This window comes from Armigeres subalbatus, chromosome 3 (assembly GCF_024139115.2).
Source record: "Armigeres subalbatus isolate Guangzhou_Male chromosome 3, GZ_Asu_2, whole genome shotgun sequence".
NCBI classification, from domain to species: Eukaryota; Metazoa; Arthropoda; class Insecta; order Diptera; family Culicidae; genus Armigeres; species Armigeres subalbatus.
Genome location: NC_085141.1, coordinates 266,394,282 through 266,409,765, shown reverse-complemented (window position 1 = coordinate 266,409,765; position 15,484 = coordinate 266,394,282). Strand labels below are relative to the sequence as shown.

Below are 15,484 nucleotides of genomic sequence, written 5' to 3'. Positions count from 1 at the left end.
ATCAATTCATAGTATGAATTGATGCCATCAGTTAATTTGTTAAGAGCTGTAGAGGAAGTTCCAAATGACCGTCAATATGTGCCGCTAATTGCACAAATACAAGTGAAAGGTAAACATAACCACCCATTAGAAACAGAGAGAACTAATGAAATCATAAATCCGAATGCACCCTGAAATTAACAAATAAATCAAATGAAATGTGGAAAATCTTCCCTCCTGAAAAAACACACACAGGACAGAAAAAAATACACCTCAAGCAATTGTTGATTTATGAGCCCGCTAAGTAGTGCCCTGCTTGTGTGCAATGCGCCGCGAGTACGATCCAGCAAAAGTGGCTCATAAATTGTTCCGATTTTTGCACGTGCCAAAGTCCCTCTCTACGGTCATCTCGATGCACGTAGCCTCTGATGCTGCTGCTGCTGTCACAGCATGCGCGCACTCAAGAATTAGTTCGCTCTCATACAGTTGCAAATCGGATTTGAGTGCCTGCGGTGGTCAGTTTTCACCCAAAGTCCCGAGCGCTGCAAGCAAATCCCTGCCTTTCCATAGTGGCAATAAATTTTCATTTTCTGTAGCTTTTAGAGCGGGAGAGGGTGTCTCAAAATACATTCTAACAGAAAAACATTTGTTGTTTAAAAATTGTTTCCCAGCATGTATACGAGATATGACAAGAAAAAAGTGAGGGATATTTCCTGCCAATTACAAAACAGTACTTTTTGCTTGCAATGTTGGTTTTAAATGTGTTTTACATCTATTTCCGTTAAAAAATACCCTGCCATATGTGACAGTCTACTGAAGTACATTTTGATTCGTGCTCACCCATTTTTACGCGACTATCATGCTCGTGGCTGCAACCGGATGGTTGATAGAAGTGAAGATTCCTGATTCGGTTAACTTTGTAACTACATTGTAGGAATTAAATCTTTGCTACCGTTCTGCCTCGGAGAGGAGCGTAGCCATTATCAGAGGAAATCTTGAAAAATGTCTTTCCTTCCACAGTTGCATCTTCTTAAGTTGACGTTTGCTCACAAATGCGGACTTGGACGGATAAAACTGAGAAGGTGTAAATTAGCTCGGAGCAGTGCCCAGATAATTGAGATAGCAATGATATATGTGTGCAAGACGATTAGTCATGAGAAACATGTGCCATCGGAATTCAATGTGCTACAGGAAATGCTTAACAAGAAAATCTAAAATCCACACAAATATTTAATAAATTCCAAGACATTTTTTGGGAGATTAATGAAAAGTCTCGTAATCTTTGGAGTAATTTCTAAACCATTCACTCCGCAATTGTAGATACCAATGTGGCATGTACATAACAGATTAATTAATTCTCATACTATAGATCCACGCATATCGAACGTTCAAATCCATTCGTGGACATAAATGACGTATCAGAATTTTTAGTTTCTAGTCCGAGATCTCACATCACAATGCACACATCTAGTATCAGTTACTATGTTTTGCTGGCGTCATTTGCCTTTTCCTATTAACTGGCTTCGACTGTAGAAAAACTTATATTCCAAAATTGTCAATAAAGATATTAAAATTGTCGTTATATGTTATCCAAACAACAAGTGAGTTATTCATGATGACACTGAGCAGCTTATAAATCTACTACAAAATGCATTCATGTATAAACATATATGGTATTTCTCAAATTAAAATATTAAGACAAATATGTTGGTCTAAAAACAATGATTTAGCCACAAATTCAAGATGCAAATATCGCGTAGAATTATATTCAACAGGAAACCCACAGAGAAACAGACGTAACACTGAAGGAATTCTCATCGATTATCAATTCAACGGTATTTTTAAATATAAGTGAATGCGAAATTCTCAACCAGAGGCGTATCACATTCCTTCGAGTTGAAATTTCTCACTAACGCGCACCATCGGTTAAAACTGTCATACTAAACTTTATTTTGAACAACATGCACACAAGATGGTTGTAGAGTTAGTCAAAGATAGATTTTTCAGGAAAATGTACTATCAAAATTTTGGTGATGTTTTTACTCAAATTAATTCAATTTTTGTCCGATTTGTTTGAAATTTTCAGACATGAACCAGAAATTATCATAGATTCAGAGGATCGATTGATTGGACATGTTGGTCCACTGGTTCCGGATTTATACGGAATCCCAGTGGGGTCTGTCGGGTGGCCATTTAGGACATTTTTGACTTTTATGTTTGTTATTCGTACCAATATCATCTTTTTATACCCGTATCATAAAGAAAACTTATTTGCGATGCTTCTGAACAAATTTGGATGCATGATGGTCACACTGGAACCGGTTCCGGGGCTCTAACTGGGGACATATATCAGAATACTTCGAAATGTATCATGAGGCATATCAATCATCGGTATTTTTTGGCGAAAGATATTTTGAAACTAATTTTAGATTTCTACTATCAATTTTGATCCTTTTGATCCAGTTGATCCAAACATCCCGGGACACCTGGAACCAATTTCGGGGACCCTGTTGAAGACTTGAATCCGGTTTTTGAAAAAAATATAGCATGCGACATATCAAACTTCATGCTTCACCATGATAAAAATGTAGGATAACATTTTTTAGATCTTGATTCTACTTCTGGCCACTTCCGGAAGTCGAAGAAAGCGGTTTTGAAGTTTGTTTCATAAGTTGAAGTTCGTTACCAAATCTGTTAATTGTACGCACATTTCGACTTTTCGAAATCAGATCAAGAAAAAAACAATCATAGGTTTGCCTCTAATATAATTTTGAGCCTTATATATCATGTTTCAAGCACCCGGAACCAGTTCCGTGATAGACCTGTGCGCCGATTGCAATTTATTTGGCGGCGGTGTGATGAATAATTTCAAGTAAGCGGTGGCCACGTGCCGACGGAGGAAGCGGTGCGAAATTTACTGCCTCATTTCGTTCGGAAGTTCCTTCAATAATTCCACCCGAAGTTCTTTTAGGAAGTTCTTTCAGAAATTCCTCCGAAAGTTCTTTCAGGAATATCTTCGGAAGTTCCTTCAGAAATTCCTCCTGAAGGTCCTTCAGGAATTCCTCCGGAAGATCCTTCAGCAATTCCTCCATAAATTCCTTCAGCATTTCCTCCAGAAGTTCCTTCAGTAACTCTTGCGGAAGTTCCTCCGGAAAATCCGTCAGTAATTCCTCTGGAATCTCCTTCAGGAATTCCTCCGGAAGTTTCTCCAGGAGTTCGTCTGGAAGTTTCTTTAGCAATTCCTTTGGAATTTTTTTCAGGCATACCTCCAAAAATTCTTCCAACAATTGCTCCAAAAATACTTTCAAGTACTCCTCCGGAAGTTCCTTCAGTATTTCTTTCGAAAGTTTTTTCAGGAATACCTCCGATTGTTCCATCTAAATACCACCGGAAGTGCCTCCAATTTGAACGAAAATTCCACCAGCAGTTCCTTCAGCTACTTACCCGGAAGTTCCTGCAGCAATTCTTAGGAGAGTTCCTTCAACAATTCCTCCGGAAGTTCATTCAAGAATATCTCCGGAAGTTCCTTCAAGAATACCTCCGGACGTTCCTTCAAGAATACTTCCGGAATTTCCTTCAGGAATTCCTGCGGAAGTCCCTTCAGGAATTCCTCCAGATGTTCTATCAGGAATTCTTCTGGAACTTCCTTCAGAAATTCCTCTAGAAGCTAATTTAGGAATTCCTCCGGAAGTTCCCTCAGGAATTCATCTGAAAGTTCCTTCAAGAATTTCTCCCGGACGTTACTTCATTCAGCAAATCCTCCAGATGTTTCTGAGGCAATTTTTACGGAAGTTCCTACAGCAGTTACTCCGGTAGTTCCTCCGGAAGTTTCTTCAGGGATTCCTGAAGAAACTTCAGGAGCAATTTCTTGAAGGAATTTCCGGAGGAATTCCTGAAGGAACTGCCAGAAGAACTCCTGAAGGAACTTCCGGAGAAATTCTGGAAAGAACCTCCGGAAAAGTTCTTGAAGGAACTTCCGAAGAAATTGCTGAAGGAACTTCAGGAGGAATTGCTCGGGGATTTTCCGGAGGAATTCCTGAAGGAACTTCTGGAGGTATTCCTGAAAGAACTTCCGGAGGAATTCCTGAAGGAACTTCTGGGAGAATTTCAGAAGGATCTTCCGAAGGAAATCCTGAAGGAAATTCCGAAAGAATTCTTGAAGGAAAATCCGAAAGAATTCCTGAAGAAACTTCCTAAGAAATTCCTGAAGGAACTTCCTAAGGAATTCCTGAATAAACTTCCTAAGGAATTCCTTGAGGAACTCCTAAAGGAACTTCCAGAGGAATTGCTGAAGGAACTTCCAAAGGAATTCTTGAAGGAACTTCCGAAGAAATTCCTGAAGTAACTTCTTAAAGAACATCCGAAGTAACTTCTTAAAGAACATCCGGAGGAATTCCTGGAGGAACTTCCGGAGGAATTGCTGGAGGAACTTCCGGAGGCATTCCTGGAGGAACTTCCGGAGGAATTGCTGGAGGAACTTCCGGAGGAATTGCTGGAGGAACTTCCGGAGGAATTGCTGGAGGAACTTCCGGAAGAATTCCTGGAGGAACTTCCGGAGGAATTCCTGGAGGAACTTCCGGAGGAATTCCTGGAGGAACTTCCGGAGGAATTCCTGGAGGAACTTCCGGAGGAATTCCTGGAGGAACTTCCGGAGGAATTCCTGGAGGAACTTCCGGAGGAATTCCTGGAGGAACTTCCGGAGGAATTCTGGAGGAACTTCCGGAGGAATTCCTGGAGGAACTTCCGGAGGAATTCCTGGAGGAACTTCCGGAGGAATTCCTGGAGGAACTTCCGGAGGAATTCCTGGAGGAACTTCCGGAGGAATTCCTGGAGGAACTTCCGGAGGAATTCCTGGAGGAACTTCCGGAGGAATTCCTGGAGGAACTTCCGGAGGAATTCCTGGAGGAACTTCCGGAGGAATTCCTGGAGGAACTTCCGGAGGAATTCCTGGAGGAACTTCGGAGGAATTCCTGGAGGAACTTCGGAGGAATTCCTGGAGGAACTTCCGGAGGAATTCCTGGAGGAACTTCGGAGGAATTCCTGGAGGAACTTCCGGAGGAATTCCTGGAGGAACTTCGGAGGAATTCCTGGAGGAACTTCGGAGGAATTCCTGGAGGAACTTCCGGAGGAATTCCTGGAGGAACTTCCGGAGGAATTCCTGGAGGAACTTCCGGAGGAATTCCTGGAGGAACTTCCGGAGGAATTCCTGGAGGAACTTCCGGAGGAATTCCTGGAGGAACTTCCGGAGGAATTCCTGGAGGAACTTCCGGAGGAATTCCTGGAGGAACTTCCGGAGGAATTCCTGGAGGAACTTCCGGAGGAATTCCTGGAGGAACTTCCGGAGGAATTCCTGGAGGAACTTCCGGAGGAACTTCCGGAGGAATTCCTGGAGGAACTTCCGGAGGAATTCCTGGAGGAACTTCCGGAGGAATTCCTGGAGGAACTTCCGGAGGAATTCCTGGAGGAACTTCCGGAGGAATTCCTGGAGGAACTTCCGGAGGAATTCCTGGAGGAACTTCCGGAGGAATTCCTGGAGGAACTTCCGGAGGAATTCCTGGAGGAACTTCCGGAGGAATTCCTGGAGGAACTTCCGGAGGAATTCCTGGAGGAACTTCCGGAGGAATTCCTGGAGGAACTTCCGGAGGAATTCCTGGAGGAACTTCCGGAGGAATTCCTGGAGGAATTCCTGGAGGAACTTCCGGAGGAATTCCTGGAGGAACTTCCGGAGGAATTTCTGGAGGAACTTCCGGAGGAATTCCTGGAGGAACTTCCGGAGGAATTCCTGGAGGAACTTCCGGAGGAATTCCTGGAGGAACTGTCGGAGGAATTCCTGGAGGAACTTCTGGAATTCCTGGAGGAACTTCCGGAGGAATTCCTGGAGGAACTTCCGGAGGAATTCCTGGAGGAACTTCCGGAGGAATTCCTGGAGGAACTTCCGGAGGAATTCCTGGAGGAACTTCCGGAGGAATTCCTGGAGGAACTTCCGGAGGAATTCCTGGAGGAACTTCCGGAGGAATTCCTGGAGGAACTTCCGGAGGAATTCCTGGAGGAACTTCCGGAGGAATTCCTGGAGGAACTTCCGGAGGAATTCCTGGAGGAACTTCCGGAGGAATTCCTGGAGGAACTTCCGGAGGAATTCCTGGAGGAACTTCCGGAGGAATTCTGGAGGAAGTACGAGACACTGAAGACAGCCTTACTGTTGAGGTCGAAATACGTATCTGTCAAGATACAATTAAGTGGTGGAATTCAAGGGGATTATACAAACTCGTCTTATGACAAGTGAAGACATTCTACTAAAAAGCTCAAAATAATTTTATTAACAGTTTTAGTTTGATGGAACGAATCGCTAGTCCAGCACGGTGAACCTTGTAAAAGGACTATTGGATAGAGGCTTAAGGAAAAGGACGTAATGATCCCTTCTTTCAAGGAAGCATTTGCTCAGCAGAAGCCAGAGAGGATATAACTCCTTTCAATTCAATCATTTGGTTCGCACGGTTCAATGCAAAGGAAGATATGATCCTTTTTTACAAATCGTTTTCTAATAAAAGGGAGAAAATCATAACAAGCCACAAATGTCAATTTAATTCAATGCGGATCTATCTTGCTGGTAGGTGCGTCAACATTTGAAATGGTCCCGTTTTGATAGGAAGCTTTTTAATTTGTCACGCCGTACAATCCCGTTTCCAATTATCATGTAATGCCCATATGAAGGAAACCACGTAACTGAATGGCTCAACAAATCTTACTTATCCATTACATAGCTCAAATAAAAATTATGCCAATGACCTTATGCCAAATGACCATTATGTCAAACGGCCGTTATGCCAAACGGGGTACAATCATGCCTAACGTCGCGGACCCGTGGAGCACAGCGAGCGAGGTGGGCAGACCAGCTACAAAACGACTTGGCGAGCGTGGGGCGCATTCGAGGATGGAGAGATGCGGCCTCGAACCGTGTATTGTGGCGTCAAATTGTTGTTTTAGTGTTATCTGTTTAGATGTAAACTAAATAAATGAATCAATGAACGGTTTGGTTGAAAATGTGATTTTCGGCCGCGAAGGTATATATGGCCGAATAGACCGAACGGGTCATTCGGCCGAAAATGTCGTTTGGACGAACAGGATAAATGGCAAAAACAAACAAGTCGTTTAGCCCAATAGGTCAGTTGGCTAAAGCGGTCATTTGGCTGAATCATTTAACTAAAAGGACCATTTGGCTGAAAATATCGTTAGGTCGAAAATTTCGTTTGGAAGAAAAAGTCGTTTGGTTGAACAGGACATATGGCCCAACGGATCATACGACCGTAAATGTTGTCTGCTGAACGAGCCATTTGGCCAAAATAGTCATGTGGCTAAACAATTGTGAATGCAAAAAAAGTGGGAAGATAAACGATAACTAAAAAGCGAGATGTAAGAAATGAGTAGTGGGAAATAATAAATAAGAAGTGAGAAACGAGCATGAGGATGATTTACCGCCCTTGGTTACACAAAGAATCAACAGATGATGTTTAGGATCAACGTACTCACTTCTCATTTCTCACTGCTCATTGTAGAAAGTGTGATGTGACAATTGAGTAATGAGACGTCTCACAATTCACTTCGCCCTTCTCATTTTGTACAGCGAGAAGTGAGATGTCTCATTTTTCACTTCTCACTGTAAATAATGAGAAGCGCGAAGTAAGTAGTGAGATGTCTCACTACTCACTTCGTGCTTCTCACTTTTTCAGTGAGGAGTGAGAAGTGAGATGTCTCTGCGCAGCTACAAAGCAAGACCATGGTGAAGGTGGCATAAAAGTACAGGGGTTAGGCAAAATGATTGAGATAGGCAAAATTTGGCCCAAATTCAAATCCTTATAACTTTTTGAAAAATTGATGAAATTGGACAAAACTGGAAGCATTCGACGACAAATTTTGTCAAGATTTAGGAACATGCTTGGTCACGAATACTGGCCACCGGACACCGGAGATGTTCCGGATTTTCGGAGGCCATGTCAAAAACACTTTTTTTCTGCCGCTCGTATTTTTGTGTGGTTTGAAGTTACATCGATAAACACTATTTTCCTAGAAACAAGATCTTATTGAAAATTGAATGCGGGTGGTTGCGCTAAGATCGGTTGAAAATCATCCGAGATATGGCCATTTCAGTAAACCTGGTTCCGGATACTATGGTCAATTATGTATATCCTTCCAATCACGTATATATTATCCGGTACCATATCAATATTGGTATCAAACTTCAAGATTTTTCATGGAGATGCTTCAGAAAGCATATGCAGGACGATCAGTTGCCCTGACCACTCTGTAGTAGGTTCCAGGTGCCCCGGGGGAAGTGGTCAATTTGAAAAACGTTCAGAACCCTATCAATATGGGTATCAAACTTCAAAATTTTTCATGAAGATGCTTCAGGAAGCATATTCAGGATGATCAGTTGCTCTGACCACTCTGTAGTAGGTTCCAGGTGCCCCGGGGGAAGTGGCCAATTTGAAAAAACGTTCAGAACCCTATCAATATGGGTATCAAACTTCAAGATTTTTCATGGAGATGCTTCAGGAAGCATATTCAGGATGATCAGTTGCTCTGATCACTTTTTGAAAAATTGATGAAATTGGACAAAACTGGAAGCATTCGACGACAAATTTAGTCAAGATTTAGGAACATGCTTGGTCACGAATACTGGCCACTGGACACCGGAGATGTTCCGGATTTTCGGAGGCCATGTCAAAAACACTTTTTTTCTGCCGCTCGTATTTTTGTGTGGTTTGAAGTTACATCGATAAACACTATTTTCCTAGAAACAAGATCTTATTGAAAATTGAATGCGGGTGGTTGCGCTAAGATCGGTTGAAAATCATCCGAGATATGGCCATTTCAGTAAATCTGGTTCCGGATACTATGGTCAATTATGTATATCCTTCCAATCACGTATATATTATCCGGTACCATATCAATATTGGTATCAAACTTCAAGATTTTTCATGGAGATGCTTCAGAAAGCATATGCAGGACGATCAGTTGCCCTGACCACTCTGTAGTAGGTTCCAGGTGCCCCGGGGGAAGTGGTCAATTTGAAAAACGTTCAGAACCCTATCAATATGGGTATCAAACTTCAAGATTTTTCATGAAGATGCTTCAGGAAGCATATTCAGGATGATCAGTTGCTCTGACCACTCTGTAGTAGGTTCCAGGTGCCCCGGTAGAAGTGGCTAATTTGAAAAACGTTCAGAACCCTATCAATATGGGTATCAAACTTCAAGATTTTTCATGGAGATGCTTCAGGAAGCATATTCAGGATGATCAGTTGCTCTGACCACTCTGTAGTAGGTTCCAGGTGCCCCGGGGGAAGTGGCCAATTTGAAAAAAAAACGTTCAGAACCCTATCAATATGGGTATTAAACTTCAAGATTTTTCATGGAGATGCTTCAGGAAGCATATTCAGGACGATCAGTTGCCCTGACCACTCTGTAACAAGTTCCAGGTGCCCCAGGGGAAGTGGCCAATTTAAAAAACGTTCAGAACCCTATCAATATGGGTATCAAACTTCAAGATTTTTCATGGAGATGCTTCAGGAAACATATTCAAGACGATCAGTTACCCTGGCCGCTCTGTACTAGGTTCCAGGTTTCCCGGGGGAAGTGGCCAATTTGAAAAACGTTCAGAACTATATCAATATGGGTATCAAACTTCAAGATTTTTCATGGAGATGCTTCAGGAAACATATTCAGGACGATTAGTTGCCCTGACCACTCTGTAACAAGTTCCAGGTGCCGCTGGGGAAGTGGCCAATTTGAAAAACGTTCAGAACCCTATCAATATGGGTATCAAACTTCAAGATTTTTCATGAAGATGCTTTAGGAAGCATATTCAGGATGATCAGTTGCTCTGACCACTCTGTAGTAGGTTCCAGGTGCCCCGGGGGAAATGGCCAACTTGAAAAACGTTCAGAACTATATCAATATGGGTATCAAACTTCAAGATTTTTCGTGGAGATGCTTCAAGAAACATATTCAGGACGATCAGTTGCCCTGACCACTCTGTAACAAGTTCCAGGTGCCGCGGGGGAAGTGGCCAATTTGAAAAACGTTCAGAACCCTATCAATATGGGTATCAAACGTCAAAATTTTTCATGAAGATGCTTCAGGAAGCATATTCAGGACGATCAGTTTCCCTGATCACTGTGTGGTAGGTTCCAGGTGCCCCGGGGGAAGTGGCCAATTTGAAAAACATTCAGAACCCTATCAATATGGGTATCAAACATCAAGATTTTTCATGGAGATGCTTCAGGAAGCATATTCAGGATGATCAATTGCCCTGACCAATCTGTAGTAGGTTCCAAGTGCCCCGGGGGAAGTGGCCTATTTGAAAAACGTTCAGAACCATATTAATATGGGTATCAAACTTCAAGATTTTTCGAGGTGATACTTTTGAATGCATTGTAGAACCAGCAGCTGTCATTACCACTCTGTAGTAGGTTCCAGGTGTCCTGGGGAAGTGGCCAATTTGCAAAATGTTCGAAACCATATCAAAATGAGTATCTATGTTCAAGGTTCTTCATGGAGATGCTTTTCGTCTCTCCTGTCGAACTACATCCTGACCATCTACAAAACGCTCATTAGACTGGTCGGCCTCTATGGCCACGAAAGTTGGATGTTGCTGGCGAAGGACCAACGCGCCCTTGGGTTTCGAATGGAAGGTGTTGCGGACCACCTATGGTGGGGTGCAGATGGAAGACAATGGAGGTGGTGGTGGAGGTCAATGAACCACAATTTGTAACTGTTAGGAGAACTACCTACACGGTACAATTTTGGCGCTTACAGTGGGCCGGGCAAGAAGCCAGAATGTCAGATGATAATCCGATTGAGTAGATGCTTCGATAATAATCCGACCGGTAAAAGAAGAAGAGGCGTGCAGCGGTTACGGTGGATCGACCAAGTGGAACGCGACCTACGGATCTTTCGCAAAAATGAAAAACAGACGTCATATTCAGGATTTGTCATCATATCAACAAATACCTTGTCTTCCAAAATAATTTGATAATCGGCAGGCTTCACTTTGCCCTTAAGTGCCATAATAGGACCATGGCCTTGTCAAGAAATAGCACCCAACACAATTGCTAAGTCATGCTTGCGACCTGCTGCCATTGATGGCAGGCCATCTTACACTTGGTCGATCCACCGTGACCGCATCGCGCCTCTTCTTCTTGTACCGGTCGGATCATTATCAAGCACCCTCTCAATCGGGTTGTCGTCTGACATTCTGGCTACATGCCCGGCCCACCGTAACCGCCAAAATTGTACCGTGTGGTAGTTCTCCTAACAGTATCAAGTCGTGGTTCATTGGCCTCCACCACCACCTCCATTGGCTTCCATCTGTACCCTACCGTAAATAGTCCGCAACACCTTCCATTCGGAAACTCCAAGGGCGCGTTGGTCCTTCGCCAGCAACATCCTACTTTCGTGGCCATAGAGGCCGGCCAGTCTAATGCGCGTTTTGTAGATGGTCAACTTCGTGCGGCAGCGAATTCTATTCGACAGGAGAGTCCAAAAGCATCTCCATGACAAACCTTGAACTTTGATAATGAGTAGTGAGTATTTGATATGGTTTCAAACATTTTGCAAATTGGTCACTTTCCCAAGACACCTGGAACCTTCGACAGAGTGGTCATGACAGCTGCTGGTTCTAAAATGCATTTAGAAGTATCACCTCGAAAAATCTTGAAGTTTGATACCCATATTCATAGGGTTCTGAACGTTTTTTTTCAAATTGGCCACTTCCCCCGGGGCACCTGGAACCTACTACAGAGTGGTCAGAGCAACTGATCATCCTGAATATGCTTCCTGAAGCATCTTCATGAAAAATCTTGAAGTTTGATACCCATATTGATAGGGTTCTGAACGTTTTTCAAATTGACCACTTCCCCCGGGGCACCTGGAACCTACTACAGAGTGGTCAGGGCAACTGATCGTCCTGCATATGCTTCCTGAAGCATCTCCATGAAAAATCTTGAAGTTTGATACCAATATTGATATGGTACCGGATAATATATACGTGATTGGAAGGATATACATAATTGACCATAGTATCCGGAACCAGGTTTACTGAAATGGCCATATCTCGGATGTTTTTCAACCGATCTTAGCGCAACCACCCGCATTCAATTTTCAATAAGATCTTGTTTCTAGGAAAATAGTGTTTATCGATGTAACTTCAAACCACACAAAAATACGAGCGGCAGAAAAAAAGTGTTTTTGACATGGCCTCCGAAAATCCGGAACATCTCCGGTGTCCGGTGGCCAGTATTCGTGACCGTGCATGTTCCTAAATCTTGACTAAATTTGCCGTCGAATGCTTCCGGTTTTGTCAAATTTCATCAATTTTTCAAAAAGTTATAAGGATTTGAATTTGGGCCAAATTTTGCCTATCTCAATCATTTTGCCTAACCCCTGTATCATCGTGCTAGCCTCATGATATACGAATGTAAAAATGGTAACCTGGCTTAGAAACCTCGCAGTTAATAACTGCGGAAGTGCTTAATGAACATTAAGCTGAGAGGCGGCTCTGTCCCAGTGTGGGGATGTAATGCCAATAAGAAGAAGAAGAAGAAGATGGTGAAGGTGGCTGGGTTCGATACCCAATTCGGTCTAAGAAATTTTCAGGTAGGGAATTTTCTCGACTCGATTTTCTCTAATAAAAGTGGAAGAGCTGAATAAATACTAATCTGCAAGGTGGCAATTTCTTAGTAGGGGATGTAATGCCAATAAGAAGAAGAAGAAGAAGAAGAAGAACTCCGACGTAGTAGCGCACAGTTACTCACCCACAGCACAACACAATCCCGGATGTCGCGACTACTTTACGTTCTAATATGAACACGTCTACTAACGAACTAATTTATTTACTCACCAATAGCACAAAGCAGAAGCAGTGTTACGATACACGGAGATACCGTCGAAGTGGTCGAGGAATTTATCTACCTTGAAGCCTCAATACTGTTAGTGATGAAATACGAAGGCGCATCATTTATGGAAGTAAGTGATGAACCTAATCTTCTTCTTCTTATTGGCATTACATCCCCACACTGGGACAGAGCCGCCTTGCAGCTTAGTGTTCATTCATTTAGCACTTCCACAGTTATTAAAAGCGAGGTTCCTAAGCCATGAGGCTAACACGATGATACTTTTATGCCCAGGGAAGTCAAGACAAGTTCCAATCCGAAAATTGCCTAGACCGGCACCGGGAATTGAACCCAGTTACCCTTAGCATGGTCTTGTTTTGTAGCCGCGCATCTTACCGCACGGCTGAGGAGGGCCCTAATATTTTTTTTAAAAATCACTAAAATGAAGTAAATTTAAAAAAAAAATGGAGCTCGGGCCTACTACGGGCTCCAGAAAAACTTCTTCTTTTTCTTCTTCCTCTTTTTTACGGCTTCAGAAGAAACTGTGGTTAAAAAAGATTTACACCAGCACCAAATGTATTGCGTGTGTCATCCTCAACTCAGATGGGGGCGTTGGTCAAGTAGTACTACGATTAGTTTAAACATATCTCATGCTTAGTCATGGTGCCCTTTTAGCTCCGAAGACTAGTACTACTACAAAAAGTATTCATATTCGGAAAGTTGTTACCGAATACGATAACAATAAATATCGACACAGTTGCCTATAATTAACCTAATGTGAGACTCCGCATGAAGTACCCATAAGGCGGAATACACAGGTAAGTTACACTCTATGTGTGTATTCCACACTCCTGTGAGCGGAGGAACGAGTATGTCATCCGGAGCAAGATTTTTTTTATGTACAGGTTATCCGACTTCGTCGGTAGATGGGAATAACCAGCACGGGGGGGAAACATACATTTTCAGTGCAAAACGTAAACAAACGAGCATAAATTCCATACAAAAATCCAAGATGGCTGAGTTGGAGATATTGACAAGTCGGATAACCTGTACATAAAAAAATCCTTCAGCAATTGTCCCGGGTGTGTCATCAAGTGAAGCGTATCTGGCCCTGTTACTAGCTTTCGAGAGGCACAATGCCACCAAGTGACCCGATTTTTTACCCGTGCCGACATTCGGTGACGAGCTGTATTCTGACGACGGGTTCAACCAAACCATTCAAACATCAAACTGCCGGCCAACTCGTGGCTGAGGGACCAACAGGGCGTGTTTTCCTTAACGACGCCGACTCTGGCCGCCCACCGGCCGACATGGAGCGCAACTCAGAACCTCACCCGAGTCCGGCACCAAAAAACGAATCCCTCAGATATCCGTTAGCCCCGTTTCATCCGAAGACCCATCCCGGCTGTGTTCGCCGGTAACTGCCCAGCTCCGGACGACAAGTTCTATTTCAACCCGGAGAGAACAACTGGCCGGATCCGCAAAACGAACCCCCCCAGGCGGCAAAGTAACCCACCGCCACCCAACATCTCGCACGGAGAGTTATAATTACGAAGGTATGACCAACAACAAACGGCCGCAACGGAACTAACACTAAACTAACCACTAAATCAAAACAAAAAGAAAAACATTCAGTCAAATAAATAAGTGAAATGCATCTCGATCTTTAATTAATTTTTCGCTTTCCTCAGCATGCAATTGTGTCGATTTAGAAGTTTTGTCCACTCCTCATCTTCTTCCTAGTCGTTGTGTCCCTCAAGCAGGCCTTTAACCGGCCCTGAGAATTAAGACCCTTAGTGAGCTAGTTTGGGGACGTGTGGACGTGCACTGCCTATTTAGACGTGTGGACGTCACCGGCAGTTACAAAGTACAGGGAATGGCATGTGCTAACTGTTTATAACAGGCACAGGGAAACTTCACGAGGACGCTCTTATTCGTACTAACTACCCACAGAATAAAAGTCGAGAAGAGCCACCGTTGCTAACTAAAGAGTGAACCGGATAGCTGGGACTCCCACAATATCCACGACAATAACAGCAACGATGCCCTGTACGTATTTAGTGTTCAATTTTAACTTATTAGTTCAATTTTCAATTAACAATGAACGAAAGAAAGAAAAGAATCCAAACGAGATCATCGAATTTTTCCACTATCAAAGCAGCTCAGGTTTTGAACAGGACGCATAAAAAATATCCGAAAGACTACATTATTTCAATGTGTTTAGTGCCCTCCTTAGATTTAAATATGTATTCCGTGAGGAATGCACTCAAGGCCATCTTTGGCGGTATTAGCTGTCTAAATGTAAGCTAAATACCTATATCTTCGTGACATAAAGCCGAAAACATTTGAAATTATTTGACAAACATTCCACTCATTTGGTTTCATATGAATTTCATCACAATTGTTTGAATTTCCATTGAAATGTTACATCAGTTTTTCTCGTGAATCTAATTCGAATGGAATTTCATCTTGCAATCAATTCAAAATCTGAATTCCTGATTAATTCCCAGAGAAGCTCCTGGTGAGGGTATTGTAATGATTTTTCTTGTATCCATTTGTGTATGGTATATTGATTTATATTCGGCATTTGATTTTGTGTTCTAAATCCACTTAATA

The 15,484-nt window shown here is 42.8% G+C and overlaps 1 protein-coding gene across 3 annotated transcripts in view; it reads right to left on the bottom strand.

Annotated features, from left to right (window-relative positions):
• LOC134224093 (uncharacterized) overlaps positions 1–15,484 on the bottom strand; it is a 289,525-nt gene that overhangs the window by 156,603 nt on the left and 117,438 nt on the right. The gene's annotated exons all lie outside the window — the stretch shown is intronic.